Source organism: Rhinolophus ferrumequinum, chromosome 5 (assembly GCF_004115265.2).
Source record: "Rhinolophus ferrumequinum isolate MPI-CBG mRhiFer1 chromosome 5, mRhiFer1_v1.p, whole genome shotgun sequence".
Classification (NCBI taxonomy): Eukaryota; Metazoa; Chordata; class Mammalia; order Chiroptera; family Rhinolophidae; genus Rhinolophus; species Rhinolophus ferrumequinum.
The window spans coordinates 49,438,609-49,454,226 of record NC_046288.1 but is presented as its reverse complement, the minus strand read 5'-3'; positions in this window follow the sequence as shown (position 1 = coordinate 49,454,226).

Sequence of the window (15,618 nt, the reverse complement as noted above, 5' to 3'; positions counted from 1 at the left end):
TAATTTAAGAGATAAAATTATTTTAAAAGTCAGAACTCTGGAAAAATAAAATGGGTTGTTTTGGTAGTTTTTTGAGTAACAGCTGGATGACCACAGGGATAGTTATATACAGAGGACTTAGTTTAGGCTTGTGCTCAATAATTTAGCTGCATGATAAGACATCCTTTTATACCTAGGAGTTCCCTCTTCTTTAGTTATTGTAACCAGATGTGGCACTGCTACCTTAAAAGATGAAGCAAGTAATTTAATTGAATAGATTATATTTTCCTCATCAAGCTAATGAGTTGCTCAGGATACTGGAAATACCACATTTTAGACTTGTCTTCATACTGTACCAAGATTTATATAGATTACAAGAAATCAAATTCCTCAAAAAAATTGATTTCACAATCGACTCCCTCTTTTCTGTCCCCTCTCAACTGATCACTATAATCAGTGAATCATTGTCTGAGGAATGTGAAGGAATGTTATTAGGAGAGGCGGGGAAGGTCAGTTTGACTCTGGAACTGATACCTTTTCCTGGGAAGATCCTTTTCATCTTGTTAAGGATGCCTTATCATTTCAGCACATGACCATACACAGTGGGGAACAGAGGATCTAATGGACATTGTGGTTCGTTGGTCTTACTCATAATCAGTGTTAATTGTCCAGTAGTCAAATGGCGCACAAAGCATAGACTGCATAACATATTCACGGAAGGAAAGGTGAAAGCACTAATAATGAATATGGAGATTGTTCATGGTCTAAAGATAGAAGATAAGGAAGCTCAAACTGGAGTATTCAAATAGTGCTGTATACAGAAGGAAAGGGAAGATAAATGATGACTAGTCTCTCCATTACACTGAAACCATCTAAACTAGCTAGAGTAGTTCCTTAGAGCTCAGGACCTGAGATCAAGCTGACAAGGTCTGACTCTCTGTTTTACCCTTTAACTTGTTGCAAGTCTTTGGGCAAGTTACTTAAATTCTCTCATGTATTTCACTGTGTAAAACAGGCCTAATGAGGACATGCACATAATATGGTTTAGAGGAGAAATAAACAAGCTAATTCATGTGAAACACTTATCAAGCTACTCAATGCGTCATAAATGGCCCATAGATGTTAACACTCTAATAACTATCCTACACCTTATATGCTTTACAGAGGATTTCCTAAGCCTAACACTTTTACCCCTTCTTTGAGTGGCTGCTTATTTTTTTGATGAGTTGAGAATAAAGATAAAACTTAATGTCAAAAAATTAGAGGAAAGGAGAAGAAGAAGAAAGAAAAGAGGTTCAGGTCTCAGGAAGCATGTCTTGTTTCTATATACCCTGTTTCCCCGAAAATAAGACCTAGCCGGACAATCAGCTCTAATGCATCTTTTGGAGCAAAAATTAATATAAGACCTGGCATTATGTTATATTATATTACTATATTATCATTATATTATATTATAAAGACTCGGTCTTATACTATAGCAAAATAAGACCGGGTCTTATATTAATTTTTGCTCCAAAAGTCGCATTAGAGCTGATTGTCCGGCTAGGTCTTATTTTTGGGGAAACACGGTGATGAGGTTGACAATTTTCTTCCACAGTGAATTCTAAAGGGAAATTTTTAAAAGACGTTTTATTCCAAAAATGCTCTAGGCTAACACAATAAATTTGAATACATTTTGTCCCCTCAAGGACTCTTTTGAAGTGGCACACTCATTTTGGTTATGCATCCTGTAAAAATTTAAAATAAAAAATAAAAAAAAGCAACGAAACAAACAACACTTGGTATAATCATGGTAGTAAAGAAGGATTTGAGGTTTCCTTCAGGAAGTGTAATTTGAATAAACAAAACGCTGGTAGCTGGAATAAGTGAAGGACAGGCCTCTGAAGAAGATGATTTAAAATATATGTTTCCACTAAAACCTTTGTAGCTTGATAATCTTAACTCTGTATCTCTAATGCCTTCAGGTGCTAGTTCCAACTTCCTGTCACCTTATTACAGGAAATACACCCAATAAATGACTCCACCACTCCCATAGGCTTGCTAGTAATTAGTAATTTTTTTTCAAATGATTGAACTGACCAATGAATGGTCAGAAGCCAGTTGGAGAGGCAGACTCTCAGTTTTGAAGAAACCCTGAACTTGATAGGAACAGAAATATGTATAAAAGATACTGGCAAGAGCTCCCTGTAATACTTTGCTTCAGAGCCTGGATGCTGAGTCATCAATGACTCTACATCGAAGCCAAGCAAAGCCAAGCAAAGGTACTGCCAAGCAATTCCCTGGTGCTCTGCCAGTGCCATCCTAAACTTAGAACCAATTCTGCTCGATGCATATGCTATTTCTGTTATGCCATGATTCATTCTAATTAAAAGCAATAAATCTCCTGTTATAAATGGTAGATCATTTTGTTTACTTTGCTTTGGATAAACCATACAGAGAAACACTCATATGGTCTGGGCCATAAACATGGAGCATGGAGGTGATCAGACCACTTCTTTCCTTTAGAATGACTAGAAAAGACATAAAAGATCAATGAAAAGGTTTAGTAAGAGGGCACCAATTTATCACTTGGATGAGACTAATGAAATAAGTAGTGCAGTGGATGATGTGGAAATATTAAGCAATAAAATAGGGAACAATTAAGAAGTGGCAGATTCAGAGGGAAATGGCACAAAAGAGAATTTGACAAACTCTTTTAAGAACATAATCAATTCTTTTTCTCTCTGCCTTAGTTGAACAATTTAAAATAAGGAGTTATTCTATTTTCAAAGAATTCTTTGTGAAGTAAGTTAAATTTGTCTATAATTTCAGTAATTAAGATTTGCAAATACATTTAAAGGATTTTGGACTTTTATTGATCTAAACTTTATGCAAATTGGGATACATTTATTCAGAGTGCATTAAAAGTAGAAGAAAGGCTGGTAAGTATATTGATAAGCATAAATATTATAAAATTTATTTTACTAATTAAAATAGCAGCTTGAAATATATGTTTTGCATTGAATATAGTTAGAAAATTTTAGATCATATGTTTTACAGAATTGATATATATTGCCTGACATCTAATTCAGTGCATTTTAAAACCCTCTTTCCTTTTACTTCTTTTAAACAAAAAGTTATGTATAATGTTACTTATTGACATAGATCATACCAGTAGAGTATCACAGAAAGGATGTTGGCTTTAGGATAGCTGATAATGGATTTAAATACTAAGCACTGTTATCTTCTAACTACGTAGGCTTAGGGAAGTTTCCTAAGTTTTCTGAGCTTCCTGAGACTCAGTTTCCTTATTAAATTGAAACATGACCTAACACTCTTTTTTCTTTTTTGTCATAGTTATTGTGACAAATTAATGAAATATTGTTTGGGATTGAAACAAACAAAAATACAGAACACAGTATCTGTCACAGAACAAACATCCACAATATTAATTTCCTCCCACCATTCCATTACATAGTCTCAACAAAAAGTTAAAAATCTGACCTCATACAAAATCTAATTAATGAGAGAAGTCAAAGAAATCGGTTTCCTATGACTTCAAGGGCGAAGTTAATTGCACACTCCTGAGATTTACATGATGAAGAAGACCAGATTTGGATGAAATTTGCCAAGCACAAATAAGGTAATATCCTTTTCCTTGAGGATGTTAACATTTGGTAAATGTTAACGATAAAGCAAGTGTTACATGCTTAGTCATGTGCTACAAATACCTAATCTGGAGTAATCTTTAAATAGGGAACTGTTTAAATATTCATATTCATATTTTTGGGTTTGTATTTGTAACATGTAACGATGATTCATTCACTTCAGGAAAATTTCTTGTCTTTTGAAATATCTTTATGGTAGAATATGCTGACTAAAAATGGACCATTTGAGAAAGACATGTGCATATGAAGTTTGTTGACTAGAAAAAAATCTGAAGACTGTCTTAATTTATGTAAATATATGCAATGATAATAGAATATGACTCATTAATTTGTTAAAAATATTTTTATTTTACAAAATACAAACACGTTATCTGACTCGAGTGGCAATATGCGTATGGCACAATGGGGGAAATAGTTTTCTGACTGTGCCTGTGGAACTTCCTCAAACTGTAGCTTCCAAGCGTATTTTTTTTCTCCTATGGGTACTTAATTTAGTAAAACAAAAACAAAAATTATCTTTAACACATAAATAGCCATTTTCAGTTAAGGCCTACAACTCTGAGTAATCCTCAGCTTTTTAAAAATAAAGTGGAATTTGTGAAGGATGAGGGTGAGGCTCAGTGACAAGGTGATAAATTGGAAAGTCTCCCACGATGGAACTGACTGACTGATCTAGGTTCCCGATCCCAAGCTAATTATTTTCCATGTATCAAAGTTTATATTTTAGGAAGATAGTCATGTATGCATGTAAGTGTGTGTGCATTTGAGATCGGAAAATCTTTCCGAACTCTATTGTACACACTTTTGGGTAAATTATTATCAGTATTAGTTATTCCCCTGGGTTGTACTACAGTGAGGCATTTGAACTGTGTTGCAACATTTCTTTTAAACATAAATGGTCCCAGACTGTTATTTTGTTCTCAGTGTTCAACCCTGCATCATGATTTCAATGTTTGATCCTGAAGTTTTTGGTTTTCTTTCTGTCAAGCTTTCAGGAGTCATGTTGTGGTCAGCACCCCTGCCATAGTAGTCTTGTCTTCACTCCCAGGGGAAACAGACTGATAAACTTAACAGTGAAAACAGAATGAGTCTCTTGGGCAGACAGATCTGAGCTGTACCTGGATTTCTCACAGCGAACAGATTACTCAGATTTCTCACAGCGAGCAGAGACACACTCTCCTGACCTATAAAATGAGGATAATAGGACCAACTTGTTTGAACTAAATGAACAACATCTATACAATATGTAATAGGATTTCTGGTATATATGAAGTACTCAATAATAGATCATTTCTCTCTTCCACATTCTCCCATGCTGTCGAAAGTATGCCTTTTGTTGTTTTTGGACAGCACTAATCTAGTTGGATAAAATGTTGCCTAAAATAATGGTAAATTCTCTCTGAATGCCCAAGAGATTCTCCTATGGGTTTACATTTGTCTATTTTGGCTGCCTACTTGTAGTTTTTTGGCTATATTCCAAAGAATTTGAGATGTTTTGAATAAGTTAACTGTCACCACAGTACTGCAAAATCTAACATTCATTATTTTTGATGTTCCTGTGTTAAGACAGCCCATTTGCTAAATTGAGACCTGAATTTTCCTACTCACATATGACATAAGGAAACCAATAGAAATGTGAAATATATCAGTTAAGTTATTCATCACGTAGACTATCAAATTCCCGAATGGTTATTGTATTGAATATTTTACTTAAACAAATTTTAATTCAGCCAAACTAGTTTCATGTATATTTTATTACATATGCTTCAGGTGGTACCAGTTTAACGTTTCTAATTTATTTTTTATAGATTAATAAGTTCCAAGTGATATCATTGTTTCTGAGTTCCATGTTTTTAAAAAATTTAAGAAATTCTCCAAAATAGAATTCCCACAGAACTGAATCCTAAATTTGTTTTGCAGAATGAGAGCTAATTTGGGGAGCTTAATTATAATTTGGCAATTTTAATTATAATCTGTCACTTTATAGGCATAATCAAATACCTGATTATAGGAATATACAAGCAACAATTTATAAAAACTTAAATCCTGTCTTTTAAGATATGGATATCTTCCCATACTTCATTTTTGTTTGTTTTAGGGCAATAAACTCTTAGCATTTTTACAATGAAAAAATTATCTTCTTTTAATATAAATTGCATTTACTGTTAATGTTTTTCCATTACGATTTTGGTCATTCTGTTCAATAATTGAAAAAAATTCTATGCCTAGCTCATCAATGTTAAACTCTTTCAAATATTGCAAGAAGAAAGCACACAGAGATCAGTACAGAACTATAAAATAAATAAAATAAAAACCAAAATATATCAAAAAAGCAGAAAAATGTTTTACTTGATTTTTTGTATACCTATACTTTATATTTTCTCATAATTATCTACTCAAGTGAGTGATTCTAAGGAAATTTGATTGACTAATTTTTTTACATATACAGTGCTTATTGAGATTTCATAAGGAAGATTATTTTATTCGAGTAATTTCTCACTACATAGCAAAAAATGACAAGAGAACAAAACTGGAGAAATAAATATTGATGGATGCATTTTCAAAATGAAATTTCTACTGAGTCTTATAGATCTGAGACCGAGGCTTTTAACAAGATTGTTCTAATAACATGGGTGATGATATTTTCCAACAATAGCCACAACAATAGCTGCATTTCCACATTCTCTTCTCACAATATGACTTAAATATTCTTTCTATTAAGAGGTAAGGTCTATGTTTCCTCTCCTTGAATTTGGAAGTGATTGTGTCTATAGCAGAAATGAGACTATATGACTGCAAATTGAGTCTATGTCATAAACAGTGATACAACTCTTGATTGATTTTCTTGAATACTTGCTCTTAGAACCCAGTCACCATGCTGTGAAGAAGCACAAACATCTTGGAGAGGTCTATATAGAGAAGAACCAAGACCTCCTGTAACACAGCCCTGGCAAGCTCCCTTCTCACAACTAGCATTAACTTGCCAGCCACGTAGATGGGCCATCTTGAAAATCAATTCTCCAGCTTACAGTTAAGCCATCCCCATTGATGTTGCAGAGAGCAATGATGAACCATTGCTTTGAAACCTGCCACAATTTCAGATTCACGAGCAAATGAAATAATTGCTGGTATCTTAAGTTACTATGTTTTGGGTGGTTTGTTACATAGAAATAGATATCTGGTGCACATAATTTCCTTAAGAAATGATACCTGATTATTCTATTAATGTTATATGAGTGAAGAGTAATCATTGTCCACTTGTCCACTTTTATAGTTGTGAGTCAAATAATTTGGCTTTCTGGACACAGAAATTATTTGACTCACAATTATAAAAGTGGACAACCCATATATATATATATATATATATATATATATATATATAATATATAATGTATATTATATATTATATATATATATATATAAAATCTCCCCTATCATTCAATATGTCAACGTAGAAAGATTAGTTTTCATTCACATAAAAATCTAATAAAGTCCCATTTATACCTTCTTGAATAATAGTTTTACTTTAAGCCCTCAAGTTGAACTCAGTATTATATAAGAACTGTCAAAGCAAGGGGGTTTTGCTTTGCTTTTTTGCAGCTCAACTTGAGAAGAATAGACTTTAGAATTTGCCACCCTCAAGAAATTATCTCCTAAAAGCCATTTGCTTGCAACTGTGATTCAACAGCAGCACATACAAAGGTAACTCTATAAAGAAAGGATATGGGTCACCATTAAAACAGTCTCGGTTTTCTCTCATCAAAATAACTTTACATATTAAGAGATAGAACAAACATAATCAGTGACTAATGGGATAAGTTACCCTAACTAAACTTCATGGTACTGTCCCAAACTCAGTGATTTCAAAAATGTAGAAACTCAAACTATCCCAAATGTTATTATTCATTGTCTCATTTTCCTTAAATAGCTGGAAGTCAGAATTGATAAGAAAATCCAGAAAATCCTGTGTGAATATCCCAGTTTCAATGGTACATTTGAAAACTGGATTCAGAAAAAAAATAAAAAACAAAACAAAAAAAGGAATTATTTTAAAATAGAATCCGCATACACTTTTGGGGATCAAAAGCAGGCTAAAAGAGTGGTGCTCCAATTCTAATGTGAGTAAACATATATAACTATCTACAATAAAAAGCTATAATTTATTAGGTAAGCTAATGTCAAATGCAGATCATAGTTGAGAAAGAAATTTATTTAAAAAAGGATAATTAATTTACATTATATGGAAATTAAATGATTCATTTATTTTAATAAGCAATAAATTAAAGATGAGATTGTATGTATAGTAATTACATAAAAGTGAATTGGCAGAATTAAGAAAATAATTTAGAGTGAATATAATGATACTTTAGCTTTTAAATAATATTAAAAGTTGTAAGGAGCTAAACTGATACATAGAAAGAGAATTCACAGAATGATGGACATACTTATGGAGAAACCTTTACCATGGATGCAAAAATAAATAAATAAATGAAAAGGATAGTATACATAAATGAAGTGAGTGACTGAATTAGATGCATCAATTAAGGAAAAGCTGAATGGCCTAATACAAAATGCACAAATAACATGAACAGGTAAAATCACAAATATGTATATAACCAAAAAATGGCAAAGATTGCAAACTCACATAAATTCAAATGAAATTTACACAAATTATGAAATTGCATGTTTTATATTTCCGAATGTTAGTTATTAAGACACTAGTAATAACAAGGTTGAAAATATTGTGAGAAACGTGGGGGTTCTCATACAATGCTAATAAGGAAGACAATATGGTATATTTCTTATGGACAATGTGGTAGCAAGTACTAAAGCATTCTTTGCTCGACAAATACCACTTCCCTTTTCCTCATGGGCACATAGTGGGATGAAATCTCCTGTTAAATATTAGACCTGCTGTTATAAGATTGGGCCAGTTAAGTGGTTAGAAGTGATATATGTCATTGTAAGTCCTCATAAAACACGTAACCCTTATGCACTCTCTATTTCATGTTGAATTATAATAATCCAGCAGAAAATTTGAAGGCCATAGTGAATGGAGGAATTATGAGTTGAAAGGTATTTAAGTGTATGAATCACTGAAAGGAAGAGAGCCACTCAGGACAACTGGCCAATAAAGAATCCATGTGTTACATAGTTGGATAAGGAACATCAATACTTGTGTTAATCCATTGAAATTTGGGGATTGTTTGTAATGAACATGGCCTTATATACAAATTGGCATCTTAAAGTATGGTGCAACCAGAGCAAAACCTATTATGCGAGGCATTGGGTTCCATGGTCAGTTAGCTGGCAGCAAGAAAACTGATATCAGAGGCCGAAGAAATGGCAATTCAGGTTATTCAGTAGTGAAATATTTGGTAAAACTCTTGCCTGTGATAACTTGGAAGGCAGACCACATGCATTACTGATCTTGTAGCTCTAGAGAAAGGGATGGGAAAGAATCAGTGTTTGTGCGTGTTAGCTATTACTTGATTTCTTTGGTAAGTATAAGAAAGTGATGAGTTCAAGAAAATCTTTTTGGAGACAAAGAGGAAAAACTGAGGGTTGCTAGATGGGCGGGAGGGGTGGGGGGTGGGGGGGAGGGTGAGGGGATTGGAGGGCAGTCGGTGACCACAGGATGGCCACGGGTTTGAAAGTTAATCTGGGGAACGTAATTTGGTGGTTACCAGAGGGTAAGGGGGTTGGGGGGTGGGGGATGAGGGTGAGGGGGATCAAATGTATGGTGATGGAAGGGGAGCTGACTCTGGGTGGTGAACACACAGTGTGATTTATGGATGATGTGATACAGAATTGAACACCTGAAATCTATGTAATTTTACTAACAATTGCCACCCCAATAAATTAAAAAAAATTAAAAAAAAAAAAAGAAAATCTTGGCAGGTTTGAAACTAGATGTAACGGGGAATTTTGACAATACAAAAATTTAGAGCAATAAAAGTTTGTAAAATCTTACAGTTTCTAGACCTAAGCCATGAAAGATGAGGTTGGAAAAAATCTTTGAAAGATATTGCAAAACCTCTAAGCTGAAAAGAATGAATCATTTCTGTGGTAAAGATCACATAAAACATACGGACTTCCCATCTATTGTTTAAGTTAGCCAAAGCAATGGCTATTAAGTTGAGAGAGCAGCAGGGTTTGAGGAAGCAATGAAAGAAGTCTTGAATTTTTTTTGTGTGTGTGCCTGAAAAATAGCCTTTGTTGTGGTTAGTGGCACATGGAATTCACTGGAAGCAAAAATAACAGACATGTACTAAATTTATGAGAGAATATTTTGCCAAAGGAATCGTGAAACTGAACTTAAAAGCCACTGACACTTCAAACGATAAAGTCATCATTCAAGACACTGTGTTTTTCAAGAGGAACAGGCTATGAAGCCAGGGAAGGTCTAAGATGGGTATATTCCTCATCGCTCACCTCAGACCACTTCAGATACGAATATGGAAGATACCAACTTCTCATTGGATAGAACCATTAGACAAGGGAGTTTCATATGAAGACAAACATCATTGTCACATCAAGGAATATCCCATACCCATGTTAAGCAGTCTTTATAAGATCTGCCTAGTGACATTTCTACATGTCTGCGTACAAATGACTGCTATGCACCTCTCACTCTGCCCTTTTCAAGTGGGATTTTTGTCTGGTGGTTATTCTGTTTTGACTGTGATACTGTATATTGAGTGTAGGAGGGGCCAACATTATTCCAAGGTCATCAGATCAGAGTAGCTATATCTGGATTTAGTAAAGAGGACTACATTCATATCACACTGGTGTCCTGGACCTCAAGGTGGATGCAGTGACCAGTTAGGACTTCAGAATGTATCTCTTTAGAGACAAAGTATAAAATGGATATGTGGGGATCTGATGGATATGCTACATCAGAGGCTACTATGGGTTCACCAAGAGTTATATTCCTTCCCTCTGAGATGTACAGTTTGACCATATTTTCATATCAGTATGTCCATATGACTGAGTTATGACCAGTGGAATGAGGACCAAGTGATGTGTGATACCTCTAGACCTAACTCCTAAAAATCCTCAGGTGATCCTCCATACTTCCTTTGTCGAGAATCCACCAGAGGACCCCAAGTCTCTAGGGGATGCAGCGTGAAGAGATAGGAGGAGCCTCGGGCTCTAACACATCACTTGGAGATCTGCTTTACTCAGGACAAACTGTTGCATTACCAAGAAAAAACTTTTATGGTGTTAAGCCACTGGATATTGGGGTTGTTTGTTATACCAGTTAGTACGTTATGACTAAAATACCATCCGAGTCAATAATCCTATTTCATTGACTTTTTTCCCCCAAAGTGGTAGTCAGGAAAGCATATGTACCCAGATATATACACACAAGATGTTCATTGAAGTTATGCTTATAATAATAATACTTAGAAAAGTAACGTAATTCTTTCCATTATAGCTCTCCATTATAAATTTGTACCAATTAAAAAGACATATGTATCAAAATAAATTTAGGTTACATTGTTCATAGAGAAATTTTATAACAAAGATATAATATTTACTTAAAGTTACAATAAATATGTGATAGCTATTTGATACTATACATACTATTAGGTTGGTGCAAAAGTAATTGCAGTTTTTGCAATTATTTTTAACTTTTTAAACCGCAATTACTTTGGCACCAACCTAATAAACCGTTAATAGTGCTTGTCTCTAGGTAACAAATTGTTAATACTATGTGTCTCTAGGTATTGTCTATAATTGTAGCTGGAGGAAATCAGAGTTGACAGGGACCATCTACAACACAAATGAGATACCAAAATGCTGAGAATGCCCAGTGGTTTTCTTAGAGTATTGCAGACTAAATTAATTAATGGAATTGCACTGCTTAATTAATGAAGTTTGCAGTCATAAAATATTTCTCTCTTTGTTATTATTCTGAGATTCACTTGATTTATGTAGCCTTTGACTATTTCAAATCACCTTAGGCTTAGTGTTATCCCCATTAGTTATTCTTTCCTTCTTGTTCCTCCTTCTCTTTCAACTCCCTTTGAAAAAACGAACTGGGCTATAGGAAGCCAAAGAATGGAAAGTAACAGAGGTATGAATTGCTTTCCTTCCCTTGGCAATGACAAACTGGTGATCTTTTAAGAATCGTGGTCATGACGATGAACAGAGGTCCAGGGTTTGGAAATCAGTTCCCTGCCCTTCTGTTCTCCAGTCACCTTCCCTAACCTCTGACAGATTTAGGGGTTAAAATTTAGTGAGCAATACTTTGACCCTTATAGAAGCAGTTCACAGTGACAACCTGCTGTACGAATTCTGATGTTCGTTCATTTGAGCTTTGGCCTGATCATGACTTCAGTTTAATTCACTGAGAATGTTAGGTCCATTTGGTTGAACTACGATCAATAAAACAAATGTTTACTGAGTTCTTGTGTTAGGAATACAGCAATGAATATACTATATTTATAAGCTAAGACCATTCTCCTCAAGGACTATAAAACTAATAGAAGCCATAGAGTATATTAATAATTGTGGAGAAAATAAAATCCATAAACACATTATTAATATCAATAAATGATTATGGAGGTTCAGAGAAAGATCATACATATCATTAGGAATTCTGAAATATCTCATTTAGTAGGTGGCATCTGAGGCAACCTATGAGTGATGGGTAGGATTTTTGAGAAGCTGAAATAAAGCAGAAGAAATAGGAGAAAACAAATCTTAGGACTTAGGGACATATGACTGTTTTGTAAAGTTTCTCCAAGGAAAATGAAAGATGAGATTGTTAAAATAGATTGAAAGTAAAATTAATTTATCCTGACTGCCTTGTCAATAAAAATGAAACTTTATTGATCTCGTTGCAGAAACTGGCTGGCTCTTTACCAAACTTGTTTCCTCTCCCTCCCTTGCATAGAGCTAACATGCATTTATCAGCATCTCTTGAAATTAAGTGTGACCATGTGACTGAATTTTTACAGTGATGTAAGGTGTGCTACCTCCAGAGCTGGCCCATAAAACACTGGATGCAATCTCCATGTTCTTTCCCCGTCAGAATAAATTTTGAAAACTCATATTACCTGATTTTAAGACTTAGAACAAAGCTACAGTAATCAAGGCAATGTTGTTACTGGTTAAAGTATAGAATCATAAATGAATAGAATAGAACAAGTAGTGCAGAAATAGAACCAAACAAATAACTGATTACTGACAAAGGTGCAAAAGCAATTCAGAGGAAAAAAGATATTCTTTTCAACAAATGGTGCTAGAATAACTGGATATTCACATGCCACAAAGGCGTCTTAACATATACCTCAGATCTTTCACAGAAGTTAAGTCAAAATGGATGTCAAACCTAAATGTAAAACTATAAAATTTCTAGAATAAATCATAGATGAAAATATTCATCATCTTGGGTTAGTCAGAGATCTTACGTAAGACACCAAGAGCATGTCACATAACAGAAAAATTGATAAATTAGACTTCATCAAAATTGAGACTTTTAAAATTTGTACTGTAAAAAGAACTGTTGAGAGAACGAAGAGGTCAACCACAGAGATGGAGAAAATTTTTGCAAATCATATTTCTGACAAAGGACTTGTATTTAGAATACATAAAGATTTCTAAAAATCAAACAATAAAAGAATAATCCAGGGAGCGCCTTTCTAGTTGCTAGATGGGATGCTGCCTGATTCAGGAGATTTATAAATCACTTAATAAAGCCAATTAGATCATCAAAGTAAAAAAAAAAATCTAAAACTTGAGCAAAAGATCTGAATAGACACTGCACCAAGGAAGATATTTAATGACACATAAGCACATGAAAAGGTATTCAACACATTTGGTAATTAGGGAAATACGATTTAAAAACACATTAGATAGAGTTATATATTATTAGGACAGCTAAAAAACAAAACAACAACACCAACAAAAATACAATACCAAGGGCAATAAAAGGAATAAGATATTGATTCATGTCTCAACTACATTTTGCTAAGTGAAAGAAGTTAAACATCCAAAGATTATATATTATATTTCTATTTATATAACATTCTAGGAAATACAAAACTATAGAGATAAGAAGATATCAGTGTTTTCTAAGGATTTGAGGTTGGTTCGGGAAAGGGTTGAGTACAAATGGGCCATGTAAAAGAACTTGGGGAGTAATGAAACTGGTATATATCATGACCGTGGTGGTAGATACATGACTTTGTGTATTTATGGAAACCTACGGAACATTATACCATAAACAGTGAATTCTACTATATATAAATTGAAATTTAATAATTTTAAAACATTGAAAATATTAGGGCACAAATTCCTACAGCTTCATCTTTACTGGCACTGCAATATCTAATATAGCTTTATAACACAGACTCACAAATACTGCTAATTCATTCCACCCAATAAAATTTCATCAACAAAATCGACTCTCAGGAATATACACTCTTGTTTCTAAACTAGTTTAATGATGTTATTAGACAAGAGGATATAGGAAATAGATACATGTAGGCATATCATCTACAAGTGGAGAAAATCAAAGACGGAATACTGAAAGAAGCTAGAGGAAAAAATTACATAGAAACAAAGAAAATAATTACATCTGGTTTTTCTTCAGAAACCATGTAAGTAAGAAAAAGTGGAATGAAACCGTAAAGGTGCTGAAAGGAAAAAAAAATATCTATCTAGAATTCTGTACTCTGTGAAATTATTCTTCAAAAGTGAAGGAGAAATATTTTCTGAGACAAACAAAAATCAAAGGAATTTGTTGCCAGAAGACCTGCCTTGCAGGAAATGTTAAAGGAAATTCTTTACAGGGAAGGAAAATAATGTGAGTCAGAATTTTAAATCTACATGAAGAAAGAGCACTGAAAAAGCAACATATGAATGTAAAATAAAAACTTATATATACTGTATTTCCCTGAAAATAAGACCTAACTGGAAAATAAACCCTAGCATGAATTTTCAGGACGACATTCCCTGAACATAAGCTCTAATGCGTCTTTTGGAGCAAAAATTAATATAAGACCCGGTCTTATTTTAATATAAGACCGGGTCTAATATAAGACAATATAACATTATACTGGGTCTTATATTAATCTTTGCTCCAATGATGCATTAGAGCTGATGGCCCGGCTAGGTTTTATTTCAAAAAAATATATATATATATATATATATATATATATATATATATATATATATGTTTATGGAATATATATATATATACACACACACACACATACATACATATATATGTATATATATATCTATCTAACATATATATGCTTATATATGTGAAAAAAATGAAAGCAATTATACAAGTGATGAGAGGAAGAAATTAGGTTTACTTTGTTATTATAAGGTACACTACTCATGAAGTGAAATAGTATTTCAAATATAGTGGCATATTTGGAAGTGGACTTGGATTAGTTGTAAATTATATTGCAAACACTAGGGAAACCAATAAAAAAGTTCAAAAAATAAATAAGTATAACTGATATGCTAAGAAACGAGAGAAAATTGATTTATATAAAATGCTCAATTAAAACCCAAAGGGCAAAGAAAAAGGTGTAAAGCAAAAATAGGAACAAAGAACAAGGGTAACAAACAGAAAACAATAATGAACATGGTATTTAGACCATCGACATTTAAGGTGATTATTGATATATTGTTGTAAATATGCCAATTAAAAGACAAAGATTATGAGGATCAAAAAACATAACAACTACATGTAGTCTACAAGAAGCACTCTTTATAAAAACACATATAGATTAAAAGTAAATGGCTGGAGAAAAATATTCCATGCTAATACTAATCATAAGAAAGCAGAAGAAGCTATATTAATTTCAGACAGATCAGACTTCAAAGTAAGGAAAGTTATCAAGGATAAGGAAAGGCATTACATAATGATAAAGGAGTCAATTTTCCAAGAAGAGATAACAATTCATGCAACAGGTGTCAAACTGTGTAAAGCAGACACTGGTAGAACTGCAAGGAGGAATAG